The 18,904-nt window shown below is 33.6% G+C and overlaps 1 protein-coding gene across 7 annotated transcripts in view; it reads left to right on the top strand.

The window, feature by feature from the left end:
• LOC118268820 (uncharacterized) overlaps positions 1-18,904 on the top strand; it is an 86,761-nt gene that overhangs the window by 62,839 nt on the left and 5,018 nt on the right. The window lies entirely within an intron of this gene.

Genomic DNA, 18,904 nt, shown 5'->3' with positions numbered 1-18,904 from the left:
AGTGAATATGAGAACTTAGTATCAGCATTCGTACTTTCAAATTCTTAACAAATAGTAAAACAATGTTTATCTTTAACTAGACAATCCAAATAGCCCGGAGCGACGGACAACGTAACAGATTACGGGGGCTCCTGCTCAAAGCAGGAGAAAGAACGGGGTGGTTTTTTGTCAGTAGTCAGTCAAGAGTCTGACACTTATTCTCGCCTCACTCAAGGCGGGAGAAGTCATGGGATGATTGCCTCCTCAAAAAAGACAATCCAATTGAAATAAGTGTGGTCTAAAATTAAAAAAGGGATATTATTTTAAATAAAAGCGAATAATCTAGTCTTTTCTAAAAGCAAATCTAGCGCGTCTGGTACAGATTTAATTTGTAGGTCAAAAACATTGTACCCATTAAAGATGATGCGGTCTGAACGGAGAGGTTTCTAATTCGTAATCAACAGCTGCAAGATCTGGATTTATCTGGAACCTATTGTGGGTACTCGACCAGTCCTGTCGAAGCTAGCTTGCATTTTTTATGAGATAAACGTAACCGAGCAGACGACAGATCACCTGATGGTAAGCAATCGGCGCCGCCCGTAGACGCCTGAAACACCTGAGGCGTTACAAGTGCGTTGACGGCCTTTTGGCCTGTTTGGGAATTTGAGGATTGTTGGGGATTACGGAGATTGGGGAGGGGGTAATTGGGCTCTGGTAACCTTACTGGGGCATTCATGCCGAACTGTGGCTCCCCACACTTACTGGCTAACTTGTATCTAACTACATTTTGTCAAGTGTCGTTTTAGTATGGTTATTTTATTAAAGGTGAAATCGTAGATAACAACTAAAAGATTCCACAAATTGGCAACAAAACATCTTCCTAAAAAGACGATGGCGCCACTATTTAGCAACTACACTGGATATGTTAGAATTACTAAAACAATTTAAACGTCTTCTATTAGATCCTTCCAAATACGTTGCTTTCAAACATTTAATTTGTAACTTACCTATATGTACCTACCTATATAAGAAGTTTAAATAAACATACATACAAGTTCACACCACACTCAATGACAGATGTGTTGTGTGTTAAAATATGCACGCCCTGTGCCATATGTCTGTTGTTTAGCGACATCACCCCTGTTAATCCCCGAAGACTGAAGTGTAACTTATATGTAGGTACTTATAGTACGTCTTTCCACTGTTCTAACTAAATACTAGAAAAGTAAAAGGTATGACCAGACCACCACTTATACGATGTCTCCAGAAAAAACCAAATAAGCATAATTAAAATTGATGATAAAATGTTTTGAGTCTGTCATATTTTATATTAACGTGAAAGAGAAATCACTCTTTCTGTCTCTTTCTCTCTAATTCTCTCTTGATCTTGAGGTCAATGGTGGAAATAATTAAATTTCAGTAAGTAAGCGCGTTACCCAATAAGCCAAAAACAGTTATTCACACACTTTCCCCTCTTACAATTAGCAACGTTATATGTGCCTAATCTTTTTTAATCTCATTAGTATAATAACTTACTTTTTCTATGTGTTATAAGTATATTTATTTATTATAAGTAATAGTGTCATTTCGTTACTAATTTTCTAAATACAGGTACTGTAAACCAGTTGATATTTTTGTCGCCCTCACGATTATAGGACATACGAATAAAATCCATTGATCTATTCCGAGTTCATAGAGAATTACATAAAGAATCTAGGACGTTTAGTGTTTATGCTCATCTCTTTTAATAAGACTTAATTAATATAATACGTATTTAATATCCTTGTTCTTTGATTTATAACATGACAAAGCTATGAAGTAACTGGGCAATCCGTTCTTTCCCGAAGCGATATTATAGTACTCACGCTCTTCCCGGCATCTCACACGGATCTAAACAGATGTGATTCATCTAATTCATATTCAGACGCCTCTCAGTACACGCGCACCGAGCTTTACTGGTCGCTATGGACGCGTTTTACTCCAAACAACTGGGAATTGTTCCGTCCATTCTCGATTTTTATCAATAAAAATACAAATAACTGCTTTTTCACCTAAAAAAATTTAAAGAGCTCAGTTTTCACAATAACAGCAAGTTTAATACACTAAGGAACTGGGTCACCGGAGCAGGTTATAGGTAAACTAACAATGTAGTGTATTCATTCACATGAACGTTCGTAAAATGCACGCCTGTATCTAAACCGACCTACATCCATTAGTCAAAATTAAACTTTGGATCCAACTGCATAGAATTCAAAGTCCATAAGCGAGAATAGCGAGGTGAAAACCCAATTCAGGTTTTGTTTACATTGACTTTGACATCGAAATTGTTGCTAATTCGTGTGGGGCTTTAACCTCTACGAGAGTAGTGCGAAAGAAATATAGAAAAACATCATAAAACCTATAATAGAATGACCTAAATGTCAACTGGCGAGTGTATCTGTATGAAGTCATTAACACGGCGGTCAGAAATAGCGTCGAGCCCGAGATGTGCAGCACGGTCCGCTCGTCCCGGCCGTGTTTCGCGTGACATCTGTCGCGGGAAATTAGGAGACCGGGGTTTATGTGTACCTGGTGGTACTCGTATCCCATAGCCATTAGTCGAGTATATTTTCTAAAGAAACGTCCAAAAAGTGACAACAGTAACACACTGACTGTATTTCGATGTCACTTAGGTAACAACCCTAAGGCTTGAGCTTAGAAATTATGCGTCAAATAAAGACCAAGGATTAGTTGCATAACTAGTAAATATAATATCATTATACAAAACTAAATCTGCATGTGAATACGCTGAATACCTGCGAATATTGTTTTCAGAATAATGCTATGCAAGATGCAAATATCAGCACGGAGTTATTCGCAAAATATTTGCAATCTTACAACAAATTATTTAAAACACTGTTCACGTACTAAATACCAGTTACAGTGAGTTATACATTGATGGTTCCACGGCCTCATATAACTGGCGTTCATCTATATACCATTTTATTCCTATTTTATCATGAATGTATCAAATCAAGGTTTTTTTAAATCTTTATTTATTAAAGAAGTTTTGTATCATATAGTGATAGTGTCACCCTCATAGGAAACCTTAAGATTAAAATTAGAAAGAAAAGAATAATATCTAGATACTTCTTCATTAGGAAAAAAATCCATGAACATTCTTATCTCGTCATCAGGATATTATTTAGTAATCAGATAAGGAAAGAGTTATTCTGATGTACTCGTAGTAACTTCTTTCCTTATAAAGGGGAACACCTTATAGCAGTAGTATTACTGTACTGTACTGTATTACCAACATATGAGTCAACGCAATATATCTTGTAAGAGCACGACATGTCAAATTGTACTTAATTCAATGAAAAATTTGTCATACACTTTGTATGTATGCTCATACAATGGGTTGTTTACTTTGAAACATTAGTTATAGCTCTATTTTAATTTCTGATGGGTAAGTTTCGCCGTGGACTAGGCAATGGCATCCATTATCAACACTGCTCAAGCCAATAATAACGAAACTATTTGCATAGGAATTCATTAATAGATTCATGGAAAATTTACCAATATTAACACCTTATTTTTAGACCCAAAAATTGTATTCGCAAACACCCAAAGCTATTTATAAATATTTCAACAATGCTTATAGTATATTATTACTTATTAATATATATATTTTCGTCCTATTTAGCGTACAGCAGGTAAAAAAGTACGGTTTTCGACCCCACATGCAAATTAACACGTTTGGTTCAAAGCTTAAAAATAAGATGTCACAAAATTTTCCATAATGGCTTCTAGAATATTCCTATTTAATTATATCGTATAAGGATTATACGGATGATATTGACAAATGTATATAAGGTAAGGCTTAGTTTGTCTTTGTGATGTCAAAACAAGTTGTTTTGAATCTTGATATCTCGTCCTTTCGATGCGATTGCATGAGGATTTTTCTGTTATATAAATGTTAATAGATCCAATAATATATGCATTATAACTTAGGAATTTATGAGTTTGTACAAATATATCTAGAATTTAAGACTTTGTATAGATATTTCTTACTCTTTTACACAAAACTGCTTGACAGAATTAGGTATAATTGGACCAAGATTTGAAAGACGTAATTGATGCTACACTTAAACGACATAAGGTGGTATAAAGATTAGACTCAACACGGTTATTCACAGCACAATAACACCTGATAAAAGGTATTTTAACACGTACAAACAACATAATGTTCTTAAACAAATACTTAGTTAAATCATACCACACTAGAACTCATAAATTGACGTCAGACTCATAAAATGACGTCAGATTCTTAGAAATTCTTTTCAATTCTTATGAAATTAGCTAGCAGAGGACATGAGGATAAGAAACACGAAGTACAAGAAACTCATATAAATAATTATACGGTTGATAATAAAATCCTATACGTAAGTTACTTATATGACGACATTTGCACCGGAAAATGGCGAAGAATCAAAAAAGAAATTAGACACAAATGATTAATAATTCTTTGTGACGTTAAAACCCAATACAATATGCTTAAGGAAATAACACATCTGTCGTAGGTTTTATTATAATATATCCTATATTATGTCTGTGAATTACGTAGGTATAAATAGATAGACTAACTCCAGAAGCGGTAAAAACCATTACTGTAATTGCTCCTAATTTCATTCATTGAATATTATAATTAACTTAAGGATATTATAATTATTTAAGTATTATGTTCCTCAATATATTTCTATGTGCACCTATTTGTTAATAGAGACTAATTAGTAATTAGCTAATATTGAAATTACAATTCATTAGGCACTAAGTACTAACACTACTTTGACGATTACTTTTTTGAGGAAAAATAGAAATGATGGCACTTACTATAATGCACGATATTAATAAATCAGTAAATTAAAATGAGATAAGGATCACGTCACTAAGTTCTAAGAAAAAATAACATAAGATGAACAACTCATACGTAATGAAAATCGGGGAATTCTTTAATGAATCTTCTTGAGACTGCTCTTAGAATATACCTATAATTATCAATTTAATACGTAGCTACGTATATACATATATGTACATAGGTACAGCAATACGTGACCAAGTGCATGAAGACAATAACCGCTTATAGAAAATTGCACTTAATCGTAATTACTCTAAATAAACAATGATATTGATTATGTCATGCTTTATGTAAGCACGGTGTAATTAATGCTAAAATACAATTACTCTTATCAAAGTATGTATTGTGTAGAAGGTTGTAAGTATAGATAATAATCTCTATATATAAAAATCTATTGCTGTTCGTTAGTCTCGATTTGGCAAATATTGATCTTGAATTATTTGAATAAGTGAAAAGAGGTATATAAGATGAGAAAAACATGTTTGAGGCGGTACGAAGTTTGCCGAGCCGGCTAGTAGTTAGTCCTTAAATTAGATATTTTTCTTAAAACTACTCCGTACTTTGATTTTCACGTTAAATATAAAAGAATCAAAGTAAAAATAATACAATATTAGAATATATGTATGTAGGTATTTGCGAATATTAGTAGCCACAACTAAAACTGGAACTAACATAATTATGAACAGTCTATGGCCTCTCGCAGATAAAAAAAAAAACATAATATTAAACAGCAATACATTGAAATAACAAAAATATTCGCCTACGAAAATAGTTACAAGTCATGCGTAAAAGGTCAGTTGACCCAAAAAATGTATAGAGACGTCCAAAACCATGTGTGGTGCGTAGTGACGTAACTTGGTGAAACTTGGGGGTGTCGTGTGGCTGCGTCACTCGCTACGTCACGATTAGTGCCGGCTGTCAGCGAGCCGAGCCTCATACAAATGTGGTGGAAGACCGCCACACGCCTCCATACGTACCCGACACCTCGTCACAAACAGTCGCTGTCACTCTACAGTCTACAGCTCCTTATCATCACAATTAAGTGATAACGGAAAAAACATAAGTGCTCTCCAACGTCACAATACTAATTATTAATTGTTTTATTAATTTTATAGTGAAGTGACTATTTTAAGTGTGGAAATTTATAAGTGGAATTTGTGATTGTGAAGAAGATTTTAAAAATTGTTCGCTATTTTGTATCAGCCTTCGGAAACTCAACAGGTAGATAGACTTCTTTATTAAGAACAGGTTTAAACTGATACATAACTCTTTTTGTATTTTTATTTTACAACAGGTATTAATATGCACATTTTGAGCGTTTAATAAACCGCGGTGATTTTCCTTATAAGGTATAACTATAATACTTCAATAATAGTTTTATTAAAGACTACTGACATTGTAGCAGACTGCTATTTATATATGTGCATCAGAAACATTAATTTCAAGTGTTAATACGCACCTGTTAACACTTGTACTTACTACGTAGATGATAAGCACACAACAAAGTTAATACTATAGTTATATAGTATACCCGTACCGGTAACTCTCATCTTATTTCTCGGAACCGGAGAGTGAATCACTCGCAATTTAGCCGAGACCACAAAAACTCTCAGCCAGTAATACTACCATTAAAGTAACGGACACACTGACGGACATTACCTGTAGATTAAGGTTACGGCAAACGTTTTATGTATTGTGCAATATGACGATTTATGCTTAGGTACAGCTTGTTTGAAACACTTCAGTTTCACTTCTTAGCATGCTAGGCCTTAATGGACTGTCTCGTTGGCCTAATGATGGTGGAAAACCCCTGGTAATGAGGTTCCAGAAAGAAACAGCTTGGATACCTATAAGTACTCTTCTAGTAATTTCTAGTGTTTAGATCTGAAAGTAATATCTAGTTGTATTTCACCTCATAAGCTCGCTTTACAGTTTTTATATCGCGTGTCAATACAGTTTTTGATAGTCATAAGCTCGAAAGTTAGGAATAGATTTTATCTTTTAGAATTTTCCTTTTACTTCTCGTCCACAGAATACTCTGTGATGTCACCTTTTTAAGCGAGAAAAGTTGAACTGAAAAGTGATCTGAGCGTTTTTGAAAGTAAAAATCAAAGTCAATTAGAACAGAAAGGCACTTTTGTATGTGAAACAAAAAATAAAGTGAAGCTATTTGCTCATTCTAAGATGTAGATTCCTATGGAGAAGAACGAGCAAGAAACTCCATAGGTTCATTTTGAACTACAAAGAACATTTTCACTAACTACAATGAATTTATATGAGTTCTCACTTATGTAAATAAGCCATATGTGTCTTACTTTGTGTAGCCTGTATTCAGTTTAAAATAAGTAGGTGATCATTGTTTCTTTTGAGGACTTGAGAAAATTCACAATTCACAACGACAATGACTAAGTAAGCCGACAAACACACTTTCTCTGAACATTGACTTTCCAATTATTGTGTTACTTATGATTTCCTTTATAAAGCAACAATATAAAAATAGTGATTTTAACAATAATACATATCGCTACGTAAAGAGGCCATAATTTGCCATAATCTCCACGTTTGGCATAGGTTTCATGTGGGTGAGAGATTGTTGGTTGTAGTTTTTAGTTGATTACTTAAAAGGTTCAGGTTTATTAGAGAATTTACTTAGTTCCTTAGACCTATATATATGCCGTCACCACATAGCTTGACATTGTATGATATATCTACACTAATATTATAAAGAGGAAAACTTTGTTTGTTTGTTTGTTTGTTTGGTTGTAATGAATAGGCTCAAAAACTACTGGACCGATTTTATGATATACAATACATATATAAATAATACGTCGATACGATACCAATATATACTATCGCAATTTTTTTAATTAACATGCACATGTCAAAGTCCTTTTTCGTCTGTCATGTGACGATAAATTTATTGTTTTTTGAATATAAGATCCGACTAAGACTGATTCAAAAATGCATTGGAAGGTCCCGTATGATCTCAGAAGATACTGATTCATTCTCGTATGGATGGAACTCTCACTTTTATATAAAATACTAATAAACTGACCTTTAATAGCAGTGACTTAGATAGAATATGTATTTTCGTTTATATTTACAAAGCAACTCTATCACTTTTTCTTTGGCACTGACATAGGACAACATAAATAAACGCAAAACAAAATCATTTATTACGCAATGCTTGCTTAGTCGCACGTATAGTCAAACGAACTTTAGGTACATCGCGCAAGGCCATTTCTTATAACCTTTGGATTTAACTGAAATAGGTGTCTTATATGGGTCGTCTAGTTAGTATACAATATTTAATACGTATATAACTATATAAAATACCACATAAACTACAGTATAACTACTAATAATATAATAGTTTGTTTGTGTGTGCGTGTTTCTGTGTTTATTAACTCCAATCTTAACAGAAAGGTAGATAGAAAGTCATCGTAAAACTGAAGCAGTCGGGACCCATTCTAGAAAGCCAGCAGTATGTGCCCTCACTAAGTTTTCAGATATAGAATTATACCATCCTTCGTAGCTTAGGTTAACTCTTTTAACAAAGCAACTCTAAAATCAGAAGGCTATGTTTCTTAACACAACCTTTATTGAAAACATCCCACGCAAAATTTACTTAGAATCAATTTGAAACGTTGCATCCGTTATCGGCAACATGGCTGTTCATTTCAACCGGCGCAAACGGCAAACAAAATCATTTATTACGCAATGCTTGCTTACGATTTATTGTCGCACGATTATGTAACAAACGAACTTAGATTAGGTACACATGCAACGCTAAATGCAAAATGCAGGAGTAGAAAATCCAAACAATTCACTTTGCAGTTTCTAATAGGTATTTACAAGTACAACATGTTATTAATTTAAAACAAAATCTTGTTCTAATAATAAAGTTAGGTTAACAAAATTGATTCCAAATTTAAACTAAACCATAGATAACGAAGCCGATGACCGATGAAAAAAAAAACTATTTATAACACATTTATAAACACGTTATTATCTAGAAAACGTTAATTAATTTCAAAACAGTTGCGCTTCGAGGAATACCTCAAGATTTTGTTTTAAATTATTAACATATTATTGTTCTTGGTGACTTTAAATACTGTCTCAAAACGTTGATTGTTGATATAATAATATTTATATTGACTCGACTAGGGATTTCTCGAAAAAGAAAACGTATTAGAAAATTGTAAACAACATACAACAAGCACTATACAATTTTGGCGCGAATCCAAACGTGAATAATTTAAAGAGTTTGAAATTGTTTTGCATTTTATCAGTTCCGTTCATTTAGTTTATAATTCAGGTATTTTAATGGCATTATATTAATGTTTTAATAGATTGGGGGTAGATAATGTCGACATATGGTTGGTTTGAAGTCTCCTTGGCCGCAGCCGGGTGTTTTGCGGGCGTGCGGTGCGCTTACGCTGCCTATTTCGGAGTTTCGACCTAATGCAATGTGACGGTCAAGTCAAATATAAACTGAACTTTTTATTAAGTACCTACGTAACAACCGTAGCTTAAATTCGCCCAATAAATACCTACCATGCGTCACCCGATCCAGTTTTTGTGACCGACAGGTGTAAAAACTGTTTCCTTTGAACTGCTGTGCAAAAAATTACCTATGTTAAGAATAGTAAAGTTTCGTAATATTTTGTAAATTATTGTAAGTTAGGTGTCATTAAGTAATTAGGATGCTAGGTAAGATTTTAACTTATGAAATTTTGGGAAAAATCTAATGCAATTTTCATTTTTTATTATAAATTTGAAGAAACGTTATAAATACCGAATTCTATGAAAGATGCCATTCCGTACACGACCTATCCAATGTCCGTTAAGATTTGACTGCAACAAAAACAAGCGACACCTGTACAACAAACAAAGCCAACAAACATTTTCCAAATAAATCCTCGAGTTCGTGTTTCGTTCGCGTAATCAAAGTTAATTTTTCACCGCCGCCACTTTCCGTCAAGCTAATTTTGTTTACCTTCAATCTAATCGGATCAACAGAAAAACTGCCACACACCACATTTAATCTATTTATACAACAAAATCAGTAATTTTTCCTATTATAAACACCGTCACAGTTCTTTTACGAACACAACGAAATAATTAAACGAAATAGGTATCCTATCAGCGAGTGTCGTATCTCCAAGAAATAAAAAATCGAATTCAACTTTTTATGAAACTTCAGAGTTCATTTACCAAGGTTAAATACGAATTTGTCAGTTTAACGCCGTCATAAAAGTGATTTCTACTTCAACATAATAAATAGTCATTTAGAACGAATAAACCAACAATTACTTTTTAAACATGTGTTCCGTAAATAGCCGACTAACCTGAATTCGACTTTACGCACTTTGTCTATGTATAACTTATTTTCAACTTTGTCGTGACAACGCATATCCTTAAAAGGGGGACATCATAATTTAAGTGAAAGTGGCAGACCCCATTTATGGTTGCCGAGACGCGTGCAGCAGACTAAATCCATTATGCTTATGATGCCATTGATATTCTCAGCGGACACTGAAAGCGAAGTGCCCCTGGCCATTATAAGATAAATGGTCGTGTTACCGCACTTGAGTGCAAAGTTTCCCGGCTCCTTGGATGATGTAGTACAAAGGTGGGACACCTTTACAAGTACAACCTGCGGATGGAAAGTAACACAACACATCTGCTCCTAAACTTCTCTTTCTCTTAAACTTGGCGACCCATTGACTCCAGTCTAAATAATATATCATTTAAGTACGTGGAAGAATGTTTACATATCTTACTCTTGTTGGTAGCACGTACTGTTTTGTGTTTTCGTTGAAATTATGTGCGTTAAGCAGAGCTGAGCGTGCGCGGGTTGCAGTAAAAGGTACACACGGTTTGTGACCACAGCGAAGGTTAAGGCAACATATCGTTTCCGGGTGGAAAGGTCAATGGCTCGACGCACGCCCACAAGCTGATTGAGTGGTTATTACACGCTATAAGTCAGAGATTAAGATTTGAACGTAATTAGTAAATACCAACTAAAAAAAATTAATGCACGGTTGGCACGGTAGCTGGGCAACTGGCTGCCGCGCAACGTGTAGCAGACTCTTTAAGTGATACACAAATTGTACTTTGGGTGTAAAACGCATCCATGACACGAGAAAATAGGAAAAGTTTTTGTAAGAAAAAAAATTGTGGTTTCTGCTAAAAATTCAATATTTTATGACCACAATATTATTTCTAGAAGTATTTTCGACTATTACGCGTATATTTAAAAGACAGTATCGTAGTTTTGTTTGTATAGTAAATTCAGCAACAAAACTGAACAAAGAGTATCGATATACCTATAGCCATCGCTGCGTTGCGACAGCACCGCAAAGGTCACAGCTGAATAAACGCCAAACCATTGGAGGTTTATAAGAAAACCTTTAATTTATTATCCTTTGTTAACACGTACTGTAGTTTGTACAATCGCGAATAACCGCTTCATCATGACCGACTATATTTATACATAAAAGTAATTGTCATTTTCTTTTATCAGTTGCTAAAGAAAATGTATCCTTAGAACGTGTTACGTAGGTACAAATTAGAACTTACAGCCTTTATTTACATCATCATGTAATCTAATCAAGAAAAACACTGTTAGAAAATAGTGATGAAAAGTCATTTTAGCCTTGCGTGGTTATAATCAGTCAATCAGTTTATAATTTATCGAATACATATGTATGTACATATATATGTACTTACAATCTATGTTACAATGTATGTATTGTTCTAGTTCAAAGATAAGATAGTCTATTGAAATCGGAAAGTACGGAGATTAATTTCAATGAGTAATCCTACATTTTTTACATCATTATGACAGATGTCTGATACCATTATCTAATAAAATCATTACTTAATACCTATGTACTATGGTTTGTTTTTCAATGCCACAGTACGCTATAAAGTGACCACTACTACCATTTTACAACTCTAACCTTTTCCTTAATAGCAAAAAATGTACTTGCTCTAATGATACCTGAAGCACCAATTACATTCAGCGAATCACTCAAGTTTAAGTGGAAAGCAATTATCCTTCAACGAAACAGTAACGACCCGCTATTTTTATTAACAATGCGTAATTCAATCAAACTGGTCAATCTTAATACGATCAAAAATGTTTTACAATCTTTAAAAGCACATCTAAAAAAGAAAATGCATAAACTATTATACCGATAGGCATCAGAAGCTTTTACAATTGTAATAATAGAGTCACGGAGGATGCCCAAGCGCAAAGCACCGCTATAGTTTCACGGCGCGTGCGCCGACCGACGAACAATCCCTTGCGACCCCACACAAATTGCCCTCCCGCCATTGTACTAAACAAGATGGCGTAACTACAGTTTGATACCTCTTTTGTTACAAAACTTCATGTAACCTGGCGAAATATTAATGAGTTTATTCTTTTGTTTCAGGTAAGATTTCGCGAAACTGTGCGATGAAGCGACGTGGACCGGTCATAGACATTTGGCTTTCCTCAGTTCCCTAAGTATTGTACATTTAAGACATTGCATTCCAAGAATCTTAATTCCGGAGCTGTGGACTACCTAGTGAGTTTACCGGGGTTCCGGCTCGAAAAGCAGGAGTAGGAACGGCCCGACACTCTCTCTCGTCTTGCCTAAGACGGGAGATCATTGAATGATTTTCCCCCTCAAAAAAAGAAACTCAATATATTATTAGGTGTAATCTAAAGTCATGATGCCCATCATAATTATTGATTTCAAGAACGCAATTATCTTAATGAATCCCCCTTTAACAACATCATTGTTACCTTCAATTTTTTATAGTCACCAAGCATTTAAGCATATTTTCCTGTTCCAATTCTAATGGAGTAGTCTTCTTTGGCGCCGTTTAGCCAATAAAATATAAATAGACTAGTATAAAAACCGACGTCAGTCAGTTTTTTAGATCATTAACCTTTAATAACAGGTTCAGACGGATTAGGAAAACTAAATGTGCAAATATCTTAAAATATTCTCGAATATTCAAGTCAAAACTATAAATGAATAACTCTTCATACATAATGTAACCGGATAAATCATTTATTGACATATCAATTACTGTTATTGCGCCAAATTTTATTACAAAAAGACTCCCGCGTCTATTTCTGAGTGCGCACGTACTTAGGTTGATCTCATACTTGCGTAAATTCAATTAAACGTATAATGCTTATTGATATTTAAAGATCACGACTAGACTCGTACTAAGATGTCTACAGACTTGTAAAATGAGATATTGTACTTTATTTTTAAACATGACAATATTAAATGCATTAATTTTATTTAAAAGCTATATCAGCTACGTAATAATCGTTCGAGGTGATAGGAGCTATTATAAATATTGATAAAATAATAAATTACTTCCACATTAATCCTCTTACATTGGGTCAATGCTACGAATCACTCCCAGCTATCTTTTCCGTAGTCCGTCTACGAGATTAGATAACGTTCGGGTTCCGTAGCGTAGCTTTTTCGTAGACCTTGCTACGCTGGCCTATTTCGTAGCACATCTATTAACTTGATTAAGTAGGAGTGTAGTATACTATGCATGTTAGTAATTATTTTCAAAATGCAAAAGTCATATTACCGCCTGACCTCGGGTACAAGTCGAATATGACTCCTTAAGTCTTAGTGAAACTCATTTGTTTTTTTTTTGTCTAAACATATTCAGTACCTGTAGCAAAAACTTTCATATTTTCTCTCAAACCATAATTAATCGGCAGCTTGTATGAAAAATGACAATCTCCAACAAAAAGGTTTAGAAAGTAAGAAAGTTACAAATTAGTATTTAATACCTTCTTGGGTAGAAAATGTTTAGACTATGTACGTTCATGATTATTATCTAACTTCTTGTCCATGAACCGGACTTCCGTATGGCCATGATAAATATGGCCTATCAATATTATTATAGAAATTCGAGAATTTGACTAACTATGAAATAGCCTACGCATATTTTGACAATAGGTATAGAATAAAAAAAAACGTTTTCAAAGACCAAAGTCTTTAGTTCTCTATTTAAAAAAAAAGTGAGCGTCTGTAAACGGTGTTTGGTGTCAACGTACTTCTTTTTTCAAAAAACGAAATTATCGTTCGAGTACCTATTGTCATCGTTCGGATATACTACCAGACGTCTACTGACACATTAAACTAAATAAACTGTACAATATATTCACCATATTTTACAAATAACCTACTTTTAATTAATATTCTACTTTGAAAGGCTACAATTACAGTTGGTTATTAATCGAAACTTTGTTCCAAATTGCGTTCCTTAGCGTTATTCATCGATAAATACTTACTAAAATTGTTATATTGCCAACGACCCGTACCTATAAAGTTGAAATGTTAAGAGGCGTTCATGAACCCCTAAAATCCATAGTACCGGTCAAAGACTGGGGCTGCGGAGGTTCTATATGTACAGTTATATCTGTAGTCTATGAAATGAAATATGAATAAAAGGTTACCGATAACAAAACAATGCAACGACGTCAAGTGGCAGGCTTTCTGTTATCAACTTGCTGATATTTAGACATTGGGGAGCGAGAATTGGGAAATATAATCAATAAAATTGCAGCATTTTTCCTAATACATATTTTTATAATTACTATCGTGAGACATACTAAATTAACTAGAAATCTCGGTTTACTCACCTTACTAGTAGTAGTAGGCTATGATGACGTCTCCCTCTGTGACGCTGTTCATGATGAAGAGCACCTCTGTAACTCGAAACTAGTAGAGTAAACCGTGTTTTTTGGTTAATTTCCAAATATAACTAATTCTGTATATATTTTTACGTCATTAACAAAGAATGATTAAACAATGTATTTTCCATAATGCATTGTAAACCTTTTGTTATTGTACACTAAGCAATATAAATCTTCACCTAAGAAGCACGTACTCACATCTGACGATAATAAACCGGTAGGTATAAACATATTATGTAACAAACGTAAATAACTATTACCACGTAACTTGTTGTAAAATGTTTACATTAAAAGTAATCCGTTTATCATAATTTAAACGACTCTTCATGAAGAAGGAAGGACATTCATACATTTTGTTTACAATGCTTCTGGAAAATCCTAGACCAATGTTGAGGAAATGTTTAGTAACTTATAGGTTATATAGGACTTGATTTACCCAGGAACATGATGCATAGTTACCATTTAGGTTATTAATGAAATGACTAACGGCTCAGTCATATAGGCATTATTTTTATGACCTAAAACTGCTTGCGACGTAAACAGATTTACCTCACAAGGTAATTCTATGAACTGCAGAATTATTCATTGACATACATAACACGGTATATACAATATGGTCTATAATATCCTTCTGGAACAATAAACTAGTGCTGGACTACGGGCCTCCGCCGCATAAGAGGATTTGTCAGATGGTCACTTGTAAAAAGATTTAGGTATAAAAAAAAGCGCTGCTATCTAGCTGCTTATGTCAAATATTAAAGTTTTATATCCGCCGAAAAAGTAGGGATAATAGGATTGATGACTAATTTTTATTTTAATGTCCGTCTTGTAGATTATTTTGAAATATTAGACACGTATTGTTTATTTTCTTACGGAAACAAATACTTTCGAAGATATATCGATTTGAAATATCGCGTGACGTCACGTCTAGTAGGTACGTTTTATACGTAGAAATGACGTATTTGCTCACACTCCTAAACTTTGATTCGTTTTATCCAAGTATTGTTATCTTATATGACAAAATAAAAAATACGTGTCTAATATTTTTACATTACCTAACTGATGGACTAAATAGATTTTTAATTTTCGTACCCTATCATCATCCCTATTTTACTTTAGCTTTACTACACGAATGATATTAAAAGTATCAGTTCCTGACTACTACATTACTCATTCCTGATAACATATATACCGTAGTTGACGTATCACCCCGTTCATTATACAGGTATAAATGTCCTGCGGTGGCATATAACCACAGATACAATATACGTAATGAGCTTGTAACCACATGTCGCCGGCTTGACTGTAATGCGATACTCTGTGGTGTACCAGGGGCCGTGGAAACCTTGTCTAGCATTCGTATTGTACCAGACTACTTATACTAATGAATGTAGGCCTGAACTTATAGTATGTATGACTGATTGTTCTATGGGGGAATGGAAAATACTTTTCGATATTAGATAAAGTATTGATAAATAGGTTATTTTTATAATGATATTATGTCATTACTATTTATAACCACGTCAATGAATATCTTAGACCTGAAAATAGCTATCCATAGACCATAACCTCGTACGATTTTCTTCTAAATATAAATAAATAAGATAATATTTTCGCGTATCAAGATAAACACGGAATGATGGAAATACGTATTGAAGTTACCGATGACGTTTCAGTATACGAGTATCCAGACTTTAATTAGTTTTTACTGGACGGCAAACGGCCAATAAAATCCTCAACCGGCTTCTTATTTAAGACGAAAAAGTTAATTATAATAACTAGGGCGTCAATACGTATTATAAACAACTTTGAAGTGGTTTTAAATGCAATTCCAGCGCCGAATGTAATCGAAACAAAATGAAAACGTAGATGTTTCGGCGAATTGTTTTTTGAACACTGCCAAAAGTTAAATAAATAACTGGGTAGGTAGGTACTGCTCTTGTTTTAAAATAGTCCACTTTTTACGTATTGGTTCACTGAACTTTTCGGTCACTGCCGATCTCCGACATGCTTTATCGAATCATTGTCACACAATGCATCAAAAACAATTTTTAATATTTTTTTTTCTTCACTCAATCGTGTTGTTGTGGTTCTTCTCGCCAGCCAATGTCATCGCGTGACCATATCCAATATTTTTTTCTAAAAAAATGGATTCAATGCCGACAGAAAAATTGAAACGGAACTATTCAGACCACGCGGCCGTTTCGGTAAACGAGAAATCTCTTAATAATAATAAAACATTTTTGGCATTGAGAAAGTAGTTCTTTAATCCTAATCCAGTTATGTGACCGTGGCAATGTCACAGAATGTAGACACTAGATACTATTACTAGTATTATATTTTTGTATTAGTCAGTTATTATAACGATAATAGTATATTTGTAGGCACATATATATTGCATAATATAAATCTATATTACGTAGGTATCAGCATATTGAAAATGACTAATACCTATATAAAATCGTTACCGTGTCCACTTTGCATTTTATTCTACATTTGATACATAGCTTGTTATCTACTGACTTGGCTTTTGTGCAAAATCCTGTTTCTTTTTTAACGTACATTCCGTTTGTGCTATTGTAGGTAGATTACTGGTAAAGGAAACGTGTTATCCCCAAACAAGGTCCTCTACTTGTCCGTCTCCACAGACATCGTCTGAAGGACATTAGCCAAAAAAGTTTATTTTTTTACATGCGTCAGAAAAAACTAGATTGTAAACTGATACTTAAATAATATAATACCTAATAATAGACTCTATAGTGATGCGTTTTCTTTGTCTGCATTAGGCGTTCTGCGTTGATATTTAAACAACCTTGTTTTTTTTTTCTATTATGAATAGGGATGATTAAAAATCTATTTAGTCAGTCAGTTAGGTAATGAAAAAATATTAGACACGTATTTTTTATTTATTTTGGCATATAATATAGTAATACTTCAATAAAACGAATGAATGTTTAGGTGTTGGAGCAAATACATCATTTCTACGTATAAAACGTATCTACCTAGAAATTACGTCACGCGATATTCCAATTCGTAAAAAAAGTATTTGTATCCGTAAGAAAATAAAAAATACGTGTCTAATATTTTAAAACAATCTACCAGACGAACATTAAAATAAAAATTAGCCATCTACCCTATTTACTAGGTACTTAATCTAGGCACACAAAAACGGACTAATCCATATTAGTTTTCAAGAAACCTTTCATATGTTTGCGTGTAGGTAATATCAAAGTACATTTCTAAATAGATGACAAGGCATTCGCGAAACCGTGCAATGATCGATAACTGTGTCACGTCATTGAGTAGTCGTGGGAATGAAAAAATCATAATCAGATAGTCAACCTTCCTTTGCATAATCAATACCTATACTTAAGTTCTTGCTTTAACTGCTAACTCGCAAACTAACGTCTTCCCTGAACAAATCTTGTCTTGTGATTATTTTTTGCGCGAATTAATTATCTTGATTGACAGGTATCCGTTATGCAATGGCGGAGATAATTTGTTCAATTAAAGAATGAACGATGATAGTGTCTTTTTTTTAGCACAGATGTCTGTTCTTGTAGAAAAAATGTTCGAATGGTAGACGTAGTACCTATTTTGTTGCCCCTTTTCTATCGAGGTCGGGGATTCGGTCAACAACCACTTCATCCATAAGTGCCTACCTAAGTATATAAAAATTGAATAGATTTTTTAAATTAAATTAAATATTTATTATGTAGATTAATATAACATTTATTTCAATGACAAACATTTCTCCAAAATCGTGATGGTCCAACAGTTGGCAAAGACTTTTGAGATTTACTATTTTAGAGATCTAGTTGCCTACATGATAATTTAACACAACAAATACTTATAAATTAATTTGGTTTATTGGTCACCTGCTAGTCATTAATCAAATTTTGATGACATTAGGAATCAATAAAACAAATAACAGAATTAAGGTCAAAATAACATTACTACGACATTGTTAACGAGAAGAGACACCTCAAAGTTTATTAGTTTATTCTTAGTCATTTCATAGTTTTTGTAGAATTACTAATTTACCTTATGCGTAAGTACCTACACTGAAAACTTAATCATCTTAGTAAATAAAGCCTTCGGAGAAAAAATATTACCAGATAACATCCCATCGAAAACATTTGAAGCATTCAAAGGAAATATACGAAAAAATGTAACGCATTATTATTGATGTGTGTTGTTTACCACCTAATGTCATCGCCAGTTAGTCTAACATTTCGTCCCTGCATTCAAGGAACATACCAACAAAATACTAGTGATAAGATAACCACGACAGA

Source organism: Spodoptera frugiperda, chromosome 2, assembly GCF_023101765.2.
Source record: "Spodoptera frugiperda isolate SF20-4 chromosome 2, AGI-APGP_CSIRO_Sfru_2.0, whole genome shotgun sequence".
Classification (NCBI taxonomy): domain Eukaryota; kingdom Metazoa; phylum Arthropoda; class Insecta; order Lepidoptera; family Noctuidae; genus Spodoptera; species Spodoptera frugiperda.
The sequence above is the reverse complement of the archived record's forward strand: the minus strand, read 5'-3'. Positions and strand labels throughout refer to the sequence as shown.